The sequence below is a fragment of the Wyeomyia smithii genome, chromosome 1 (genome assembly GCF_029784165.1).
Source record: "Wyeomyia smithii strain HCP4-BCI-WySm-NY-G18 chromosome 1, ASM2978416v1, whole genome shotgun sequence".
Taxonomy (NCBI): Eukaryota; Metazoa; Arthropoda; class Insecta; order Diptera; family Culicidae; genus Wyeomyia; species Wyeomyia smithii.
In genome coordinates, this window is record NC_073694.1 from 97,746,499 (window position 1) to 97,767,468 (window position 20,970).

The following is a 20,970-nucleotide window of genomic DNA, read 5'->3' on the forward strand; positions in this document are numbered from 1 at the left end:
AAAAAAAATGTACTTGGCTCAGTTAAACATAAATTGTATCGTGCCGTGTCAAATAAACTATTTAAAAACTTAAACAATTATTGTTGCCTAAACATTTACTCGACCACTTTTATTAGGCTACAGTTGAACAATAACCGAAATGGAAAATAAAAAATTTCTGGTAAATGGTTGTTCAGTTGAATTTGAAGAAATTCACCCTTATTCTTGTTTACGGCCGTATCGCTTTCGTACGAAAGCATCAGGGGCGTACGAATCCGATTCGTTCTAACCAATTCGAGCTTTCGAACATCATTGCTTTCGTACGAACGTGTCATTCTTGTTTACGTACGTATGCGTATCCGTATTCTTTTTGCTCTCGTTCGCAAACGTCAGTCAAAAGTTGCGAATCGCTGTACGTATCGCTTTACGAATCGCCGGCGCCGGTAGTTTTTTCTCGTTTTTCTGCTGTTTTGTAAATTGTTTTTTTTTTTTAATCGAATAAGCCGAAGAAGATTTGTTTTTTAGTGAACTGTTAAATAAAAAACTTTTGTGCTACTCGATTTGCTAAAATGAAAAGGCAATCGAAAGTTGTGAATCGCCATCGCCGCGGGTTGTTTTGGTTGTTTCGTGTGAAGCAAATCGGATAAATTGGATAAAGTTTCTTTTCTAGTGAAGTGTTGAATGATGAAAAAATTTGATGAAATCGTTGCCGGATATTTGAATCGTTTTGTTAGTGCTATCAGCAATATCCTTTAAGCCAGTAAACTTAGTTGGAACGTCATACTAGATTATTCCCCCACGAAAACGGCGAATGTTTATACGTTTAACCCAACAAGCAACAGCAGAACAAGCAAAGTTGTTGCATCACTGATTTACGATGGCTTATTAAAATTTACAAGGCAGGTCTAATAAGCAAAAAGACCTATTTCAGTGATCAGGATGCAGGACCGTTGGCGACACCGAAATTATTACAAAAAGGTTAACTTGATAGAAAAAAAAACTACATTCTTTTAACTAAAACATTTGCACTTTAGATCCAGCACTGATTGAAATACCTCCAAGTACGTCGATCACACCAATATCAACGTTTTATGGGGACCAGTGCCGAAGGAGCTGATTACAGCGGAATGTACCGCTAATTGTTACAATTCTCAAAAAATTGTGAGGATATTCCGGCTTGTTTGGTTTGCTGACGAAACCTGCCATTCGTTTGTTGGGTGTTGACTGGTGGCGCATTTCAGACAGACAGGGCTTTGATTTTGATAAGGATACAAAATAATTACAGACGGTATTTGATTGTCATAATACATATCTTATGGCTGTTTCATGTGTTGTTTTTGCAGGTGAAAAACAGTATGCCATCAAACGTGCCACCCACCATGCCAATCACAGTATGTTCATATTCATAAAAGGACCACCACCCATGAACGGCATTGTCGAAGACAATTTTTTAAAATAACGACTTTAACGACTTGGTTACCAATCAAATTGAAAATCGTGGAACAATTTTGTCGATATCAGTGGTGGTGACGGCTTTGGTAGTGGTCGGCGCCACTAAAGCAACTGGATGAACAATTATCGTTGAGGCCTCCGAAGTAGCCACTACCGGCCACTATGGCTATCAACCATTATTCTGCTTGTTATAGAGCATATTTTTCATAGAGCATAATATAACAGCGCTTAGTATATAAGATGAAAACTATGCCAAATGAGCTAACGTCGAATATCGACCATTCTTGGTTTAAATTAAACTTTACTCACGTTTGAATAACTTAAAAAAGCTCATGTGTCATTTTTGACTAACAAAATTCTTAATGAATACTCTTTTTCTATTTACGAAGATAAAAGTTGTTTTTCTTTTAAATTTTATTTTTGAGAAACTTAAAATTAATCCGTTATGTACTACAGTCATACCTCGATATAAGGCAACTTTATTTTTATTTTCGTGACGTTATATCGAAGCAAAACATTTTTTTTTTTCGATTTATGCAAGATTGTTAATGGTTACTCAAAGATGCGCGAAATATTTTCAGAAGCAAAAAAAAAATTTTTTTTTCAATTGATACAAGAGGTCACAAAGATGCGTGAAAACCTATTTACCATCACCTATCAGTATTTTCAAACCATTCTCATGCCCATTCAGGAAAATTTTCAACAAGCAAAAAAAAGTTTTTTTAATTGATGCAAGACTGTTGGTGGTTACTCACAGATGCGCGAAAACCTATTTTACATCACCTATCAGTATTTTCAAACCTTTCTCATGCCCATTTAGAGAAAATTAACAAGCAAACAATTTTTTTTAATTGATGCAAGACTGAATTGTTACTGAAGGATGCGTGGAAACATATTTTCCATCACCTATTAGTATTTTTAAACCTTCCTTATGCCCATTTTGGACAATTTTCGCATTGATTTCAAAACATACTACAAACATTTTTTTTGAAGCAATTTATAGCCCAAAACAGTTGCTATATCATTTATTTTCAATTTCAATTTAAAAAGTTACGTTATATCGAGGTAAAAGTTACGTTATATCGAGTTACGTTATATCGAGGTTGCCTTATATCGAGGTATGACTGTAGTATTGTTGTATTGTTCTAATCAAGAAAAAAAGTGAAAAAACTTCTTCCCAATTTTCCACAACCGAGTTTTTTACTGTTCGTTCTACCACACAGTAGGCCAATGTGTGAATAAAAAAATATGATTTTATTGAAATTTTAAAATATTCAGGATACACATGAACATTACGTTTTTTTACAAATGAATAGTGTTGGTTTGTGACTCTGCATGAGAGTGGTGAGGTGAAACTTTCACCGCTTTAAAGGACGACTTCCCGAAATCCGATTGAGTTAAAACTGTGCATGGGGATTTCCTTCGAGACGACGAAACTTTCGATTCCTACTGCTAAAGGAATTTGAAGTTTGATTGGCATCCAGAGATCACGTGTCACAAATCGAGATCACGAGATCACGTATCAAATAACTGTTCGGTAGAACGAACGCGTCATAACGCTTGTAGAATATTGATAAATGGTACAAAAATACTGAAATATGTCAAAATTAATAGTTTAAATTTGTTTCTTTCAGCTTCATTTTTTTTTTCATTTGTGTTTTTGAATACATTTGCACGAGACCTTTTTTATCTTATCTCAGTTATTAGTAATAAAGTTTTTAAAGTACTGTTCAATAAATCAAGCAACTGATCCATAAATAATGAAAACAAAATTTTTTGACAAAAAAATCAGAATGGAGAAATGAAAGAAGTTTTTTTGAGGGGAATTTTGAGATCTATTTGTCGACTGTTACGGTTAGTTTTGTGGGATTGTCAGCCATTAGTCCGTGTATAAAAAAAGTTAAGCTTTAGATTCTTTTTCCAATTTCAACAATTTCGAGAATAATTTCATTCATGGTGTTAGGGAACATCCATAAATGACGCAGCTTTTCTAGGTTTTTTTTACCCTCCCCCTTCCCCCACCGTAGCATTTCGTCACAAAATCAAGACCCTTCCTTTAGATAATCACGTAGCTTTATAACAAAACACCCCACCCCAAGATATTTGCAAATTTTATCATCAAACACACATAAATGAATAAGAAAAGACAAGAAAGTAATAAAACATTACCCTAAACAGACAAAGTGATAAAAAAGAACAATTGAAAAAAATTTTTTTTTTCTTGGTTTCGTATTCGCTACGTAGCTTGGCTTAACCCCCCCCCCTTCCCCTCGTCACATTTTAACACAAAACTACCAATCCTCCCCTCCCCTTTGAATGCTACGTCATTCATGAACGTTCCCTTATATGATTTTAACGGTTATTTTGAAACTAAAAATTCTTAGTTAATTTCCTGAATACACACGTTTTCAAGTATTCTTGAGTCTAAGTATAGAAAATTGGGAAATAAACACTAAATTATAAATTGGCACTTTCTTCATTTTTTCACTGATACCAAACCAAAACCATAAAAAAATAATTGCACAAAAATGTCCCAGTTTTAATTTTTTCCATTGTCATTGTTGATTTGGTTGAAATTTTGCATAGATGTTTGTTTTTATTTTTAAGGATTGATTTTTAGAGACAAAACGTTTCGTTTGATCGGTTGACGGCAAAGTTGTGAATGATAATTTTAGCTTTCTAAAAAATATACACCCAAAAAAAAAACTTTTTTAGCAGAAAATAAGTTAAATTAACTGTCAGGACCCGAAGGACAAATGATGAAAGGTCCAAAATTTTATTTTTTGAGGAAAACTACAGCATGGAGTAAATCAAGGAAAAGTTAAAAAAATTAAAAGTGAAACCAATATTTAAGCCAGAACGAATTATTTGATTGGTATAAGGTCTTGAGCAAAGTTTTAGACAATAAATTTGTCCTTCTCGAAAAAATATCCACCGTATAACAACATATTTTTTTAAGAACCAAAAATATAATTATAAATTAAATAGGGTATCGCTAGTGGTTATCTTCGGCAGGTTTTTGGCAGCAGTAGTTTCATGCAAAAACCTATCGAAGAAAACCACTACAGAAGACGTTCGATACTCTATCTAAAAAATCGCTTTTAAGGAGTCTGAATTTTTTCTACGAGAACTGCACACTGTAAGTTCACCAATCAACCTAACTTGGAGAAATAAATAATGTAAATATAAAAATTTGTCAGAAAAAAAAACTCTTTCAATTTTTTACACACTATGACGATTAAAAAAACCGTTTTGACTTTTTTCCTAAGCCGACTTCTTAATGACTATAATAATCTTCAAATATTACAATAGTCATTAGGAAGTCGACTGAGGAAATACCCCTAAAGTTAGATTTCTCGTTAACAGAATGAACATATGAATCCAATTGACTGACCCGAGGACCTATCAATTAATGATAAAAATATTTTCAGAGTCAAAACGGGTTCGTTTACCGTATAGTGTTTTCGATGAAGCTATAGATAATAATTTTGCCATCTCAAAAAAAAAAAAAAATAAGTTCTGTAGAGAAAAAAAAAATTATTTTTTATTTCTTTAGTTCAGTCAACTATCGTTGTTTAGCTAATAGTGTGTAGTTTTTGTTATAGAAAAGATTTTTAAAAAGCAGATTTTTTCAGGTAATTAAATTTAATTAATTTAATTAAATAGTTTGTCTTGTTTCCCTAACATTTTATTTTTTCTCACGATTTATATTTTTTTGGGACGACATGTCGAAGACTATCAAAACAACCGTTCTGTCTAATTAATTTTCTCATTTTTTAAAATTTCAACTTTTTTTGTTTCTCATTTCTTCATGTTCAGATAACTATCAACGCTTCATTTGTTCTTTCTAGTTTGTCGAATTAAAATCAATGACGTCTTCTGTAAGTGTCATGCATTGAAAAATAATATTCTCCTGATGCATATATATTGGGGTGGCAATGACATGTTTGAATAATTCCATAATCGAATTTAAAGAAATGACCTGTACAAAATTTCAGCCCAATCGGACATGGTTCAAGGGTGCGTCAAAGCTGATTTGATTTGACCCTCAAAACTGAACCATCCTCATGAAAAATCGAGATAAAGATGCTTTATAAACATTAAAATGATTTACCAAACCACATTTATATAGTACATATAAAGTAAATGTGTGTAGTCTACGTAGTTGAAAAATGATTTTTATTTGGTCCTTAGTATGGCACTTACTGAAATAAAATGGCTCAAAAAATCAACTTTTTCAAAAATTTGCAATTTTCAAAAATTTGTAACTTTTGACCCGTTTGATCGATTTTGACTTTTTCGACGTCAAATTGATGGTAATGAATGGGCCTTTCAAGGAAAAAATCCAAACTGGACTTTAAACAACAATAACGGCGTAAATCATTATCCCAACCGAATTTCTCCGTTTTAAAGGATTCCAGACCCAGGAGACCCTACCGTTTGATTTATTTGGATTCCTCAGGAAATTTTACATAAAAATCGTTTTCAGTTTAGTTTAGTAGTTTAGCTAATTTTTAATGCCACTAATTACATTCATATACATATTAAGCTAAAATTCAGCTAAAATCCGCCTGCTAAACTATAAATCAACAAAATTGCTTATTGGGATCAGGTGCGACTCCATCATGCAGTGACTTTCCAACGGAGACGCATGATGATTTCATTGAACGGCGTTTTGGCACCACAGCAACAAAAACGACAACAATGCAAGGCTATGCTAGTTAATTTTTGCTGCTTGTCCAAATGTGGTAATCATTTACTAATGTAAATGAGCACCACCTTCGGACAAGCACCTTAATTAACTAGAATAGCAAAGCATATTGATTGCCCGAGCGCTGCCCGCGAGTAAACAGGATCAGCTCTAATTGCACAAGGAACCTTCAAAAGTATGCCTGGGAGTTGCAAACCAATTTTAGTGTGCAACAACCGCCGATCTTTATATGTGAAAAAAAAAACCGCGGGTTTCAGAAGTATCAGTTTAACACTAGTTGCTACTAGAAACCGAGAAATCCTCTGCATCATCAACAAGTATCAAAAGGACTTCACTTGGCGTGACTAAGTGACACCCCCCAGGTTGTTCATAATTATCTTGCAACCAATACGAAAAAATGTATATAATTTTCGCGGGTGTCACCTCGTTAAACATGATAGCTTATAATTATTACATACAACAAACCGTACGCCAAACGCAAATTATTGGCAATTGGACGAAAAACAAAAATTATAACGGGTTGGTTTTGTGATATGATGAATTATGCGCTTGAAAAACTGATGAAGTGAAGAAAAAACGCGAACGAAGTCTCCAACCCAACCTTTTTGGCTTCGCGGCTCCCTTTTGCTAAACAGGAGCTTCGAGCGCCCCCAAAAGAATTTCATATACAAATTTTGCAATATGAGACTGCGTTTTCCAATCTCATATCGTCCTGCAAGTCTAATTTGTTTCACGCCTCGGTTCTAATACGCAAAGAGTTGAAAATTCGCTTTAATAGAGATACCAAGAAAGATGTTTTATTAACTATCAAATTTACCAAGAGCTTCGCGCCCCCCTAGATGAGCCTCGCGACCCCCTTGCCGGCCGCGGACCCTGGAACAACTGTTCTAAGCAGAGGGCTATCACGAGACACACCCAAACACTTCACTCTTACAACATGTGGTCATTGAAACCGTAGTATTGAAATAGTCATATCGGGCGCAAAGATAATAGAGCGTGAAATATCTGTTAAATTTCCCTCTTCAAGAGCAAACTGAACCGCGCATGAATAAGTTCCCTGAGACGGCGAAAAAACTTAGACACCTTTCTAATAAAAAAAACTGGCAAAGTTCCTTATATTCAAAGCCTAAATACTTGAAAAAAGGGCATATATGTACATATATGAAATCACAGGACAGGAGATAACTTAAAAGAGCGGAAAGCTTCGAGTAATATGGTTTAGCAACTGTATTTTATTTTTCATCATCTTCTACTCACAAAGTACATGACGAGAATTCTCACATCATAGGGCCATATTACAGTAGCTACTAAGAGCAACTCGCCTCATTTGAAATACATGGGCGAGTCGAGTCGACTCTTCTGTAATAAAGCCCTATTCGCTACAATCACACATCAATCTACTAGGACACAACTTCATTCACTAGGCCCTTTTTGGGGTAGAGACAGCCGTACTACTACCGGCCGTGACACCAGCTGCAGACAAGTTCGCAAGAATATCGGCATCAGTTTCAGTTTTGGCCTGCTCCAGGATGTCTTGAAGCACTTTCCAAGAATAACTGAAACGGTCAAAATTTAAATAAAAATGAATAACGTTTAAATAACTAACAAATAGGTATACAACATACCTGTTCAGTAATGTCATATTTTTTATCCTGTTGTTCCGCGCTGTTTGTAGCAGCAGCAGCAGCAACCAAGCCATCATGGGATCATTCACATCATCGCTAATATTTGACCCATCTTTACCATACGTTGTGCGACGTCGAGATGGCGATCGGGACCTGAATCTAGATGAAGAACTTCGTCGATTGTAGGTTCGACCTGTTTGTTCTGTAACAAAAAAAAAACTCTTAAAAACAGCTGCACACAAATTTGCAAGAAAATCGGCTTTAGTTTCAGTTTTGGCTAGTGAAAGTAATCATTTTCATTGGCAAACTTATCTGCTATTCAGGCCGCTTGTAGACTAGGATGATTTTCTTATCGGCCATGCATATTAGGCTCCTATATAAGGAAAAACTATCACTCCTGCCGAATCACAATTCAAATCTGTCGGCTTTCACTTGGCGACACGTCCAATTATTACAAATATTTACCAGAATTAAGCAATTAGGCAGAATAAACTGCCTACAAAATACAACCCAAACTGCACAAAAAAAGTAAACAGAAGTTTTATTGCATCATGCTGGCCCTTGACGCGCTTATGTTTTTGCATCGGAGTTCGTAAATTTGGTTCCAATTTTATATTTCGCCAAATAAATTTCATTCCGGAAATGAAAATTTTAGTAGCCGCGTTTGTCTTGCGTTTTATGCATACGGTAACTGTCAATGTTTTTCAAAAAAAGACCTTTTTATTATGCAAAGCATTATAAAAATATATTTATTTTTTATTCAATTAAAAAATGGTTTGCCGTCAGGAGCCTCGCTCAATCGGCTTGACACACTTGACATCTCCCTCCTTATGTTTAAACCTTTTCTAACCCTTAAGTCTAGACACCAACCTTTTTTGTATAGACATCCACCCGTTTCGCATACGTATCGCATTCGTATGCGATACAAATGAATTCGTATGGTCTTTGTACGAATACAAGAATGGCATTTTCGAACTCATTTGAATCCATACTTTCGTACGAATGTAGGATACGGCCGTAAACAAGAATGAAGGTGATTTATCCGACACACAGTTGTTTAGGAACGGCGAAGAGGGTTTTGTGCAACAACAGCAGAATATTGTATTCAACACTTGTTAAACCAGCTTTGAATAGATGCACCAGAAAACATTTATTAGCCTCATTGCTTATTCGGCAGCCGAACAGATAAGTCGAGATTTCTGTTTGCTCTGCTTTTTACTGTAATAAATTCCCGCTTTATTTTAGCGTTCGCGACGCAGTGCAGTGTTGTGGTGGTGATACGCTGTAGGTGCTAACGAGTGCGCTACGATCAGCGTTTGTGGTAATTTCCCCCCTCTAGCAGCTGAGGAGTGTTGTAGTGGTGTTGCGCGTGTGCTGATACGTGTCGTGCCGGTCCGAGTGTGGATATCCCGTCTCGCAGCAGTGAAGGTCAACTCGATTGGTGGTGGATCCCCACAGGGGAAAAAGCAAGCGGTTTCGCTGCTTTGCTGTTGGAGCGACAGCGTAACCGGTGCTGGTTCACATCTACATATAAAAGATAAGTGTCAACCATTCTTTTCTCTGTTCCTTTCCTATATATATATATATATATACATACATATTTCGGTTTTGGATTCGCTTAGTCATTTTTTTCTTCTTATATATAGTCGCTTTCTTTACATTTAAGAATATAAGTATTCAACTGCATATATCTAATAGCTCTTAACGACAGATAGTTCACAGCCGCTCCATGGCGGCGGGTGGATTGTCTATCCCTCCGGACCTTTTAGCCAGTTCAGGTGGTGAAGAATCCGAAATGGATTTCTCTGACATCCCGAAAAACGATGTAGATGGCTTCTTTGACGTTATAAAAAAACGAAAAAGAGCGCGCAAAACTGTCTCGCCTGTGCCACCCACTAATGATGTAACAGTTCGGGTGAAGAAATATAAGGAAGACCAACCTGGACTTCGTTGGGTAGTTTTCTTCCGGCCCAGAAACAAACCCCTAAAGGTCGTTCAGATCTGTAAACTTCTGCGAAAAAGATATACCAGCTTGGTAGAGGTTTATAAAGTTAAAGCCGATAAACTGAAGGCCACATTTTCTGATCTTCAACATGCAAATGCAGTTGTTGAAGATCAAAATTTTACGATCGAGTACCGGGTGTATATTCCGGCTCGAGCAACTGAGATCGAGGGCGTCATAACGGAACCCGATCTCACAGAGAAAGAAGTTATGGAAGGAGCGGGTCGTTTCAAAAACCCAAACCTCCCAGAAATTAAAGTCTTAGAGTGCCGGAGAATGTACTCTAAGGACAACACGGGTAGCTACTCTCCGAACGATTCGTTTCGAGTCACCTTCGAAGGGAAAGTGCTCCCAGATTTCTTCGAGCTGTACAAGCTCAGACTACCGGTACGACTTTTTATCCCAAAAGTCATGTCGTGTACAAATTGTCTGCAGCTAGGGCACACGAAAACCTACTGCAGCAATAAAACCAAATGCTGCAAGTGTGGGGAAATCATGGAGAGTAACCATGCTTGTAGTGAACAGGAAGCAAAATGCTCCCTATGTGGTGGTAGCCCACACAAAGTCGAGACGTGCGAAAAATATAAGCTACGGTTTGACGCACTGAAAAAATCGACAAAACAACGTAGTAAGCAGTCTTTCGCACAGATGCTAAAGACTGCCCTACAGCAGGAAGAAAATCGTTACTCCAGTTTGGAGAACGATGATTCGAATGATGACGAGGAGGATTATCAACCACTCCCGTCAACCGGAGCTGTGCGAAAACGGCCAAGTGCATCTTCTCCTAAACTCCCCAGAAAGGAGCAGAAGAAGACGCCAACTGATACTCCGCAAGGTTCCGCTCCAAAGCAAAATGCTAAAGCGACTCCTCCTGGTTTCAGAGTTAACTACGATCAGGAGTTTCCTAAACTTCCAGGGAAACAATCTGTTACCACCCCTAAACTGTCAACGGAGTCTGAAATACCGTCTACTGATGGGCGTATTTCATTCAAAATGATCGTTGAATGGATATTCACCACTTTTGGTTTATCCGATGCTCTTAAAAGTATGATTTCGGCTTGGCTTCCAACAATTTGCATGTTGGGTAAGCAACTAAGCACCAAATGGCCCCTCCTCGCGTTCGTATCCTTCGATGTCTAAATCAGACAGCCGAAGTGACGAATCGACAACAAGGATCATACAATGGAACTGTAGAAGCTTGATCCCCAAATTAGATAAATTTAAACTCCTGCTTCACGATAGCAAATGCGATATTTTCGCGCTATCTGAAACATGGTTATCAACTGATACGACACTAGCCGTTCAAGACTTCAATATCATCCGTTTAGACCGAGGAAACTCTTATGGCGGAGTGCTCCTTGGTATAAAAAAATGCTACCCATTCTTCCGAATTCCTCTCCCAGCAATTGATGGCATAGAAATTGTTGCTTGCCATATAACAGTTGCTGGTGAGAGCCTTACGGTCGCATCAGTCTACATTCCACCTAGAGCTATTATAAACCGGTTGCAGCTAACACAAATAACGGAACTGCTGCCGACTCCACGCCTTATCCTGGGAGATTTCAATTCTCACGGTATAGCGTGGGGAGCACCTGGAGATGATAACCGGGCTATTCTTATTGAAAGCTTACTAGACGAGTTCGATATGACCCTATTGAACATACCTGGGTTAGCTACAAGAATAGCAAGGCCTCCAGTACGAGAGAGCACTTTAGATTTATCTATGTGTTCCTCCTCAATAGCTTTGGATTGTAAATGGGAGATTATTCAAGATCCCCATGGTAGTGATCATTTGCCAATAAGTATTTCGATTATGAGCAGACTCCAGTCTGTTACCACAGTCGAAGTAGAGTATGATCTCACCCGGAATATTGATTGGGAAAAATTCTCGAACATGATATCCCAGGAGCTCGAAACAACCGACGAGCTTTCTCCATCAGACGAATACAACTTCCTTGCGACATTAGTTTTAGATAGCGCGTTGCAATCTCAGACGAGGCCCGCCCCTGAGAACAAGTTGAAAATTCGTCCTAACAAACAATGGTGGGACAAAGAATGCACCGAGATGAAAAAAACTCTGAAAAGAGCATACCTAGCATTCAGGAATGATCATTCCATTCAACTTTTTGATCAGTTTAGAGAGCTGGAACTAGAACAGGCTAAACTGCACAAACTAAAAAAAAGATCATACTGGCAAAGTTTCATAAGCACGTTACCCAGAGATGCTTCTATGAGCTATCTCTGGAATACGGCTCGAAAAATGCGCAATAGGTCCGACAGTAATGAGGCAAATGAATACTCTGAACGTTGGATCTATGATTTCGCAAAAAAGGTATGCCCAGACGCTGTCCCATCACAGCAAAAATTCAGCGATACAACGGCTTTTGAAGAACCAGAATTTACCATGTTGGAGTTTTCAATTGCCCTCGCGTCTTGCAAAAACAAGGCTCCAGGACCGGACAGGATCAAATTTAATTTGATGAAAAACCTGCCGGACTCGGCCAAGATACGATTTCTTAAACTGTTTAATAAGCTTATCAGGAACAATATGATCCCGAAAGCTTGGAGACAGGTTAAGATTATCGCAATCAAAAAGCCAGATAAACCTGCCGCAGATCACCGCTCGTATAGGCCGATTGCGATGCTCTCATGCATACGCAAATTGCTTGAAAAAATGATCCTTCGTAGACTTGACAACTGGGCAGAGTCAACTAACCAACTATCAGAGACCCAGTTCGGCTTTCGTAGGGGCAAGGGCCCTAACGATTGCCTGGCATTGCTAGCCACAGAAGCGGAAATGGCTCTTGGTAGCAAACAACAAATGACCTCGGTTTTCCTGGATATCACAGGCGCATTTGATTCAGTTTCAATCGAAATTCTCTCCGAGAAACTGCATCAAAGAGGATTCTCCCCTATATTGACAAATTTTTTGGTCAACCTGCTGTCTGAAAAGCATTTACTTTTCAACCACGGTTCTTCAACAATAACACGAACAAGCTACATGGGTCTCTCCCAAGGCTCTTGTCTGAGTCCGCTGTTGTACAACTTCTACATCAGTGACATCGACACATGCTTGACGGACGGCTGCACGATGCGCCAGTTAGCTGACGACTGTGTAGTTTCAGCCACGGCGTCTCTAGCCGCAGACATGAAGAACAGCCTGCAAAACACGCTCGACAATCTGACCGGTTGGGCCAGTTGTCTTGGAATCGAGTTCTCGCTTGAAAAAACGGAGATGGTAGTCTTTTCAAAAAAGCGACCACCACCTCGTTTTGAGCTAGTTCTGTCCGGAAGACCCATCACTCAGTCACCTAGCTTCAAATATCTCGGAGTATGGTATGACTCTAAGTGCACATGGGAAAAACATGTCAATTACCTGAAGCAAAGATGCCAACCAAGGATCAATTTCCTTCGAATGGTAACAGGAACATCATGGGGAGCCCATCCAGAGGATTTGATACGACTCTATCAAACCACGATTCTGCCCGTAATAGAATACGGCAGCATATGCTTCAGAGGTGTCGCAGCTTCACACATGCTGAAACTCGAGAGGATACAATACCGTTGTTTGCGTATCGCTCTAGGCTGCATGCAGTCGACACATACCATGTCCCTAGAGGTCATAGCTGGAATACTACCTCTCAAAGAGAGGCTGTTTGAGTTGGCTTTTCGTTTCCTCATTAGATCGGAAATAGCAAATCCAATGCTTATTGCGAACTATGAGAAATGTTTGGAAGTTGTTCAGAAACCCTGTATGTCAGTATACCAGCGGTTCATGACCATGGAGATAAACCCTTCGGTTGTTGCTCCATCCCGTGAGATTTCAACATCGCTCAACAATTCTTCTGTTGTATTTGATTTGACGATGAAACAAGAAATCCATGGAATTCCCGATCACCTCAAACCAACAGTTGTGCCATCAATATTTTCGGCAAAATTTGGCCACCTCCCAAAACAGAATTCCTTTTTCACGGACGGATCTGTGATGGATGGACAATCCGGATATGGCGTTTTCAACACAGATCATCGCATATCTCGCAAACTGGCACAGCCCTGCTCCATATACGTAGCTGAATTAGCTGCCATACACAATTCACTGCGAATTATCGAGCTCAAGACACCAGACAATTACTTCATCTTCTCGGACAGCCTCAGTTCTATCGAAGCTCTCCGATCGATTAAACCGGTCAAGCACCCGTCCTATTTCCTTCCGGAAATTAGACGGATATTAGAAGTGCTGGTTGATCGGTCTTTCATTATCTGCTTTGTGTGGGTCCCCTCTCATTGCTCAATCCCAGGCAATGAAGAAGCTGATTTATTAGCAAAAAGGGGTGCCATAGAAGGAGATATATTTGATAGACCGATCACCTATACCGAGTATTTTCATCTGCCCCGACAACTGGCTCTGGAAAACTGGCAGGAAAAGTGGGATAAAGACGACCTTGGGCGATGGATGCACTCGATCTCGCCCAAAGTGTCTACAAAAGCTTGGTTCAAAGGGTTAGATTTAACTCGTGATTTCATTCGAGTTATTTCGCGCCTAATGTCCAATCACTATGTTGCAAACGCACACCTCTATCGAATAAACTTAGTCGATAGTAATCTGTGCGAATGTGGAGGGTACGAAGATATTGACCACATAGTCTTCGTATGCCCTAAGTACCACAGAGCAAGGGCCAAGCTTATAGATTCTCTCCGGAAACAGAAAGAGACGTTTACAATGCAAGTACGGGATGTGCTTGCTAGCCGCAACCCCGCGCTTGTAATACCCATTTACGACTTTTTAAGAGATATCAAGTATCGAATTTGATTATCTCTATGCTTTCTCTCCTAATTTCTCCCAACACAACAATCATAAAAAGTTTCACACTAATTCTGTTTTTTTTTCTTCTTTCTTTCGTTCTTTTTTTTTATAGAAACATGAATCATCGCTTCTTTTTGAGAGACAGGATCCACCGATCTTAGATATAAGTTTTGATTTCAAAGAGATAAGGAACCATCACCCTCAACGAATAGTAGTAAGGATTAGTATTTAGTTATAAAGAGAAAAACTTTGATGTTAATGTTAGTCGTAGGCTTAAATGACATGTATTTTTAAATTGTATTTTTTAAAGAGAAAAGATGAGAGGGTTTTTATGCCTGTTTGAGGAGGAGCAGTCGGGATACAGGCTCTACTCAAGCTGGCTTTTCCCTACTCCAAAAGATATTCGGCCCCGTTATGCTTCGCGGTTGGGCCTAAATAAATATTAGAGTTTAAAAAAAAAAAAAAAATTTATTAGCCTACTCTTCTATATGTGTTCGACCTGTGTTCGAATAAAATATTTATTAAACATTTGTTAAACCTTTGCTCGACTGTTGAAATGCTCTTGTTAAATGCGTGTTTAATAATAATGTTTGAAAACGTTTGTTTCGTGTATTAGAATATACTTATGCAGCTCACGCTGAATAGTAGCGTGGAAATAACGTTTAATCGACATTTATTCAGCTATTTTAGCACAAACAAAATGTAAAAATAAAGTTTGAAGAAATTAGTTGAACCATATTTACTTTTTTATTATAATTTTTTTCATTTTTTATTATAATTCTCATTATTAACTTCATTAGTTTTTTTACTTGGAAATACTACGGGTAAATTTTAATTTATATCGGAAGGCAACATCGTCACACGCCACCCTTTTATAGACCATCTTTTTTGTTGGGTCCCTGATGAGATTCGAACTTGCGATCCATTGCTTGGCTGCCATCGATGAATGCATGTGAGCTAATCTGTAATATGACGTGTGCTGTGTTAAAAGTGAATATGCTTCTAAACGTTCTGATTTAATAAATGTTGAACAGGCATTGTATAACTGCTGGAATATAAGCTTTTTGCACGAACTTCTAAACAAAGCGTAACGATTGATTTGACATAACCATTGTTTGCAAGCAGCAACTGCAGCACATGCATTCATCGATGGCAGCCAAGCAATGGATCGCAAGTTCGAATCTCAACAGAAGAAGCCCAGCAAAAGATATTTTTTGTTGCCTTTTAAAACAAATTAAAAAATCACCCATATCATTTCCACAAGTAAAAAACTTATAAAGCTAATAAAAATAATTTTAGCAAAAAATTCGAGCTCCATTTTTGCATTTTTTTTGTGCTAAAAGAGCTGAATTAATGTCGATTAAACCTTTTTTTACGCTACTATTCAGCGTGTGCTGCATAAGTGTGTTTTAATGCGCGAAACAAAGGTGTGTAAACACTATTATTAAACATGGTTTTAAATGCTTGTTTAAGAGCATTTTAACAGTCGAGCAACGGTTTAGCAAATGTTTCATTAATATTTTATTCGACAGGTCGAACACATACAGAACAGTAGCCTAATAAATTTTTTGCGGTGCATCTATTCAACGCTGGTTTAACAAGTGTTATATGAAATATTCTGATGTTGTTGTTTAAAACCCTCTTCGCCGTTTCTAGACAACTGTGTGTCGGAAAATTTCAACCATTGAACAGAAATTTTCTATTTTCCATTTCGGTTGTTGTTCGACTGTTGTCTAATCAAAGTTATTCAATAATTGTAAAATGCTGTTCAAATTTTCATAGTGTTCCTCAGTTTCCGAGAATAAAAAAATATCTTTCAGGGCATCACTGACGTTGATTTGAAAGTACACAAGTTGCTAAATCTTTTAGTCGTTTAAAAAATGTTTATACTGCAATAAATCGACTATACGACGCGTTCAGAAGGATGATTTATAAAACCGGTGATCTAGCGTTCGCGTCTATAAGAGCTGAAAAATTGCTCTTCGAAAGACTTCAAACGCATGTATGTAGCATTTGAACAACACGTGCAGAATAATAGTTGCGGAGTTGCCGTTTGAAACGTTCAAATAGCTTTCATTGGGCGAGAACGCCACTGATAAATGGAGACCTTCAAAGCGCTTCAACGCAGCACATATTCACTAGTACTGCTGGTAATCACTTGTAAACGTTTAAACAACTTCTGTTAAGCTAGAGTTCCACTGTTGAATAAGTACATGAACAAAAAATGCTGCAACGTTTGTTCAACAAATAGTTCAACGTGTTGTTTATTCAGCATCGATTGCTTCAACACTGCTTTTGTTCCACATTTGCTCTCATAACAGCTTCCAAATTGTTTCTTGGGCAGTAGCTGCGACCAGGCTCACGACCGAGGCTAGGGAGGCACTTTCGACGGGTAAAGCTTTGTGGTTCGTGAATGAGCAAACATGCGTGACTGCGTTTCGTAGCTGCGCGCAGAGCCCTTCACTTACGTAAATGCGGTCGAGTCGAGAGGCGAAGTTGTGGGTGATGTATGTAGGAGCAATTGTGTTGGGGTACAGCTTCACCCAAACATCGTTTAAACGTAGCTGCTGTAAAGTAGAGTGCACAGGGCTATTGTTGTGGCCCAATGAGTCGCACGGCCGCACAACGCAATTAAAATCACCAGCGAGAAGTATGTGGTCGGTATTGTGACGGAGATAGTGGGCAATCCTATCGTTGAAAAATCGTTCGCGTTCGGCGCGCATTGCTGAGCCCGATGGTGCGTAGACGTTAGCCAACGTTGTGTTACCAATCCGAAGAGCGATTATTCGGCCATCTAGGCTTTTTTCGACATGGGAAAAACGGATATACTCTTTCAAAGCTATTGCTGTCCCTCTCCTTGACTGGTCAACGTTTGCGATGACGTTGTACCCAGGGATGAGGAGCTGCTCTGATTCCACTTCTTGAAGAAAGACGATGTCCAGTTCCATCGTCCTGCAAAACGTGCGGAGCGCGTTGAGTTTTGTGTCGTTGGAAATTGCGTTTGTGTTGATGGTGGCAACGTTATAGCTAGTAAACTGATCCATTTTAATAAGTTCAGCTCTTGCTCTTCGTCACCGCCGTTGGCGCTGTTGTTTTTGCCGTCGACGTCACCTTTGTCGTCGATATCGTCCGGTCGCTTTAAGTTTGTACGTTTTCTTCCTGTCTTGCTGTTTGCTGATGCTGATGAGGCATCTGTCTCGTTACCATCTGATTTGGCGCCAGCCTGTCTGCTGTACATTTCACAGCTGGTGGAAGGTTGTTGACCGGAGGTAGAGCGCATCGAGTCGGCGCCGCACACCTGCTCACGAACAGAAATAACGTCACCGTATGCGGATAGGCAGTCCGTGATGGCCTCGTCCGATACGGCCTCAGACAAATCGAACAACTTCACCTCCACTGACCTGTCCTCCATCGTTATGCGTAGCGGGATCTTCTTTCCATCTTCCACTGTCACTTGGTGTTTCCCATTGTTTTCTTCGCACACTTTCTGTGCCAGCGCCAGGTTGACCACCTTCACGAAGGCACATCCGAAAGTATGACTACACTGGATTTTCGTCACTTCACCCGGCTTTAACCCCAGTACAGTTTTCACGAAGCATTGTACTTTCACATAATCTGGTTTCTTTGGCAATGCCGCATAATCTATGCGAAAAGTATTCTCGCGGCGCAACATCGCAGAGTCGCAGTACGCAGAAGCACACAGTGGCTCGGCAATGAACAATCGCGGCGAAAAGAAAACTAGCTTTAGATTGACTTCCTTAACAGCTTAGCGAAAACACGTCTGCTCGGCTCGGAAGTTGAACAAGAATTATATTTATTTGTTATTTTGAGGCTTTACAACTCTCACGCCATTTTGCAAAATTGTGGTCTATGATAGTTACTATCAAAACTGCCATTCCAATCACTAAACGTCAAGACGTATCGCGCGCATTTTTTTTCTAGAATTAAATAAATCAGTTTTTTTTTCGAAACTCTCGCCTCCCTCAATAATTCTTTAAAGTCGCCGCCCATGCGTGTAGTTCTTCACTGTAGGACCACTTCCAGGAATCAACAGGCGTTGAAAAAAGAGACAGTCAGTGTTGAGACGGTTTGCCTTTCTATTTCTTAGTGATTAGTGTTTGAAATTTGCATCAAAGCCGTTTTCTGAATACTCGTTATTTTCATATACAAAACATGTTCAACTCTATATAAATAGCACTTAATTGCAACAATAATAAAATAACCAACATGATAAACATTTAATGGCCCAAATACACATTGCGTCGTGTGTGTACACTTAAGTCGCTTTTTACGCGGGGGATACGTGCCGCGTAAAAAAACGTAAAAAACCTGAATTAATCCACCTAGCGGTCAGACTCAGCCTTTCTCATTCGAACTTATTATTTGTAAAAATAGATTTACATGAATACTTAAATTCAATAAAGGTATTTATATTCACTCTTTTGGTTCTAAAATATTGATATTGTAATTGAAGTATAAAATATGAAATTTGACGTAATGTTAGTGCTTAAGAAATAGCGAAATTAAAGAAATTACTCTTATTTTCGAACAATTTAATCACGAGGAATACCGGGAACGTTCAAATAGTACGATACCACATTTAAATCATGTTAAGGCCATATGTATTGATCAAAGCAGGTGTAGTTTTGAATAGTCTTTGAATTTCTTTTCAAATTATATCAAACTGTTATGAAGTTTGATATTTGTAATTTTTTGAGTTTTCTCGTTTGTATGACACTATACTTGAGATAATAGACTTTCGTTGTTTTAACTATTTAATACATAACGGTTGCTTAAGTTTGATTACAATCCAAACTAAAACCAACTTTGAAACCACGTGTTCAATCATAATTCATCAGTTAACCCTTAACTAGCCCGTTCATCTGATATCAATATTGTTCAAATCGGTTGTGTAGTTTCTAAGATAATGAAGTTTCGTGATTTTCACATTTCGATTCATTACAGACAGAAATTCAATAGGGTGTTATGAGGCAGCTACACCTTTCATTTGAAACTAATTTTGTGGAAATCGGTTCAACCATCTCTGAGAAAAGTGAGTGAGTCCAAGTAGGCTTCGGAATATGTTTCTTTTCATAGCTGGATTTCACATTTTTAAACATAACAGGCAAAGTAAAAATCCGATTGCAAAAAAAATTGATAAAGTCTTACGGGGCAACAAGACCTTCCATATGACACTGATTTTATGAAAATCGGTCCAGCCATCTCTGAGAAACATGAGTGAGATTAAATAGTCTCCAGAACACGTTTCTTCTAACTTTTGAACCACATGTTCAATCTTCATAAAATTCAAAAGTTAAGAGTTATTTAGGTAGCCCGTTTATTTAAAACCAATTTTGTTCAAATCGTTTGTGTAGTTTCTGAGATATTGATGTTGCGTGATTTTTACATTTTGATACATAACCTCTAAACTAGGAATCAGATTACAATAAAATTCAATAGGGTCTTATAGGGAAACTAGACTTTTCATTTGCAATTAATTTCATTGAAATCAGTTCAGCCATCTCTGAGAAAATGTAGTGAGATTGAGAGAGCGTGACACACACACACATAAACCGAAAATGCTCAGCTCGTCGAACTGAGTCGAGTGATATACGACATTCGGCCCTTTTGAGTTCTTTTATACCTTTAGTTTTTGCAGTAATTGCTATAGCTTTCTAGGAGAAAGGCAAAAAGTTAAATGATAGAAATAACTTTTTATTTCAACTTTAATCCTGAGGCCGCAACCATTGAAATAGTACAATATCAAATTTAAATTATGTAGAGGCCACATATTTTGATCGTAGCTATACTTTTAAACAGTCTGCGGGTCACGTTTCTCTCTATAACTTTCAAACCACATGTTTAAACATTATGAAATTCATTGTTTAAGGGTTTAAAAGCCCATTAATTTGAATTCAACTATGTAAATAGCTTCTGAGATATAAGAGCGATTTTTACATTCTGACGCAGCGCCAAAACTAAAAGTTTGATTACAATGAAATTCAATAGCAACCTAAGCGGCAAATAGACCCTTTATTTGACGCCAAGATAGAAAGAATCGATCAGACCATCTCTGAGAGAAGTGAGTGCGAAAAAAAAGGTGCACATACACACGTACACACCCACACTCACACACACATATACACCTATACATGCATACATGCACAAAATGCTCGATTCGTCGAACTGAGTCGAGTAGTATATGACATTTGGTCATTTGGATCACTTTTCTACCTTTTAATTAACCAGTGATTGTTAGTAGAAAAACAATATGTTTACTTTCATTATGTGATTTCACATTTTTATAAACAACGGACAAAGTTACAATCCGATTACAATGAAACTCAATAGCAACCTCTGGGGCAACTAGACCTTTCATTTGACACTAATTTTGCGA

At 38.2% G+C, this 20,970-nt stretch overlaps 2 long non-coding RNA genes across 2 annotated transcripts; one reads left to right on the forward strand and one right to left on the reverse strand.

The window, feature by feature from the left end:
• The first annotated feature begins 371 nt into the window (after positions 1-371).
• LOC129718728 (uncharacterized) lies at positions 372-4,592 on the forward strand. Its single transcript, XR_008727028.1, has 3 exons — positions 372-957; positions 1,014-1,267; positions 1,323-4,592. It is a non-coding gene; the product is annotated as an uncharacterized LOC129718728 (long non-coding RNA).
• A 2,762-nt stretch (positions 4,593-7,354) lies between these two features.
• On the reverse strand, positions 7,355-8,551 carry LOC129718727 (uncharacterized). Its single transcript, XR_008727027.1, has 2 exons — positions 7,768-8,551; positions 7,355-7,698 (listed from the first exon to the last, which is right to left on the reverse strand). It is a non-coding gene; the product is annotated as an uncharacterized LOC129718727 (long non-coding RNA).
• Positions 8,552-20,970: the final 12,419 nt, after the last annotated feature.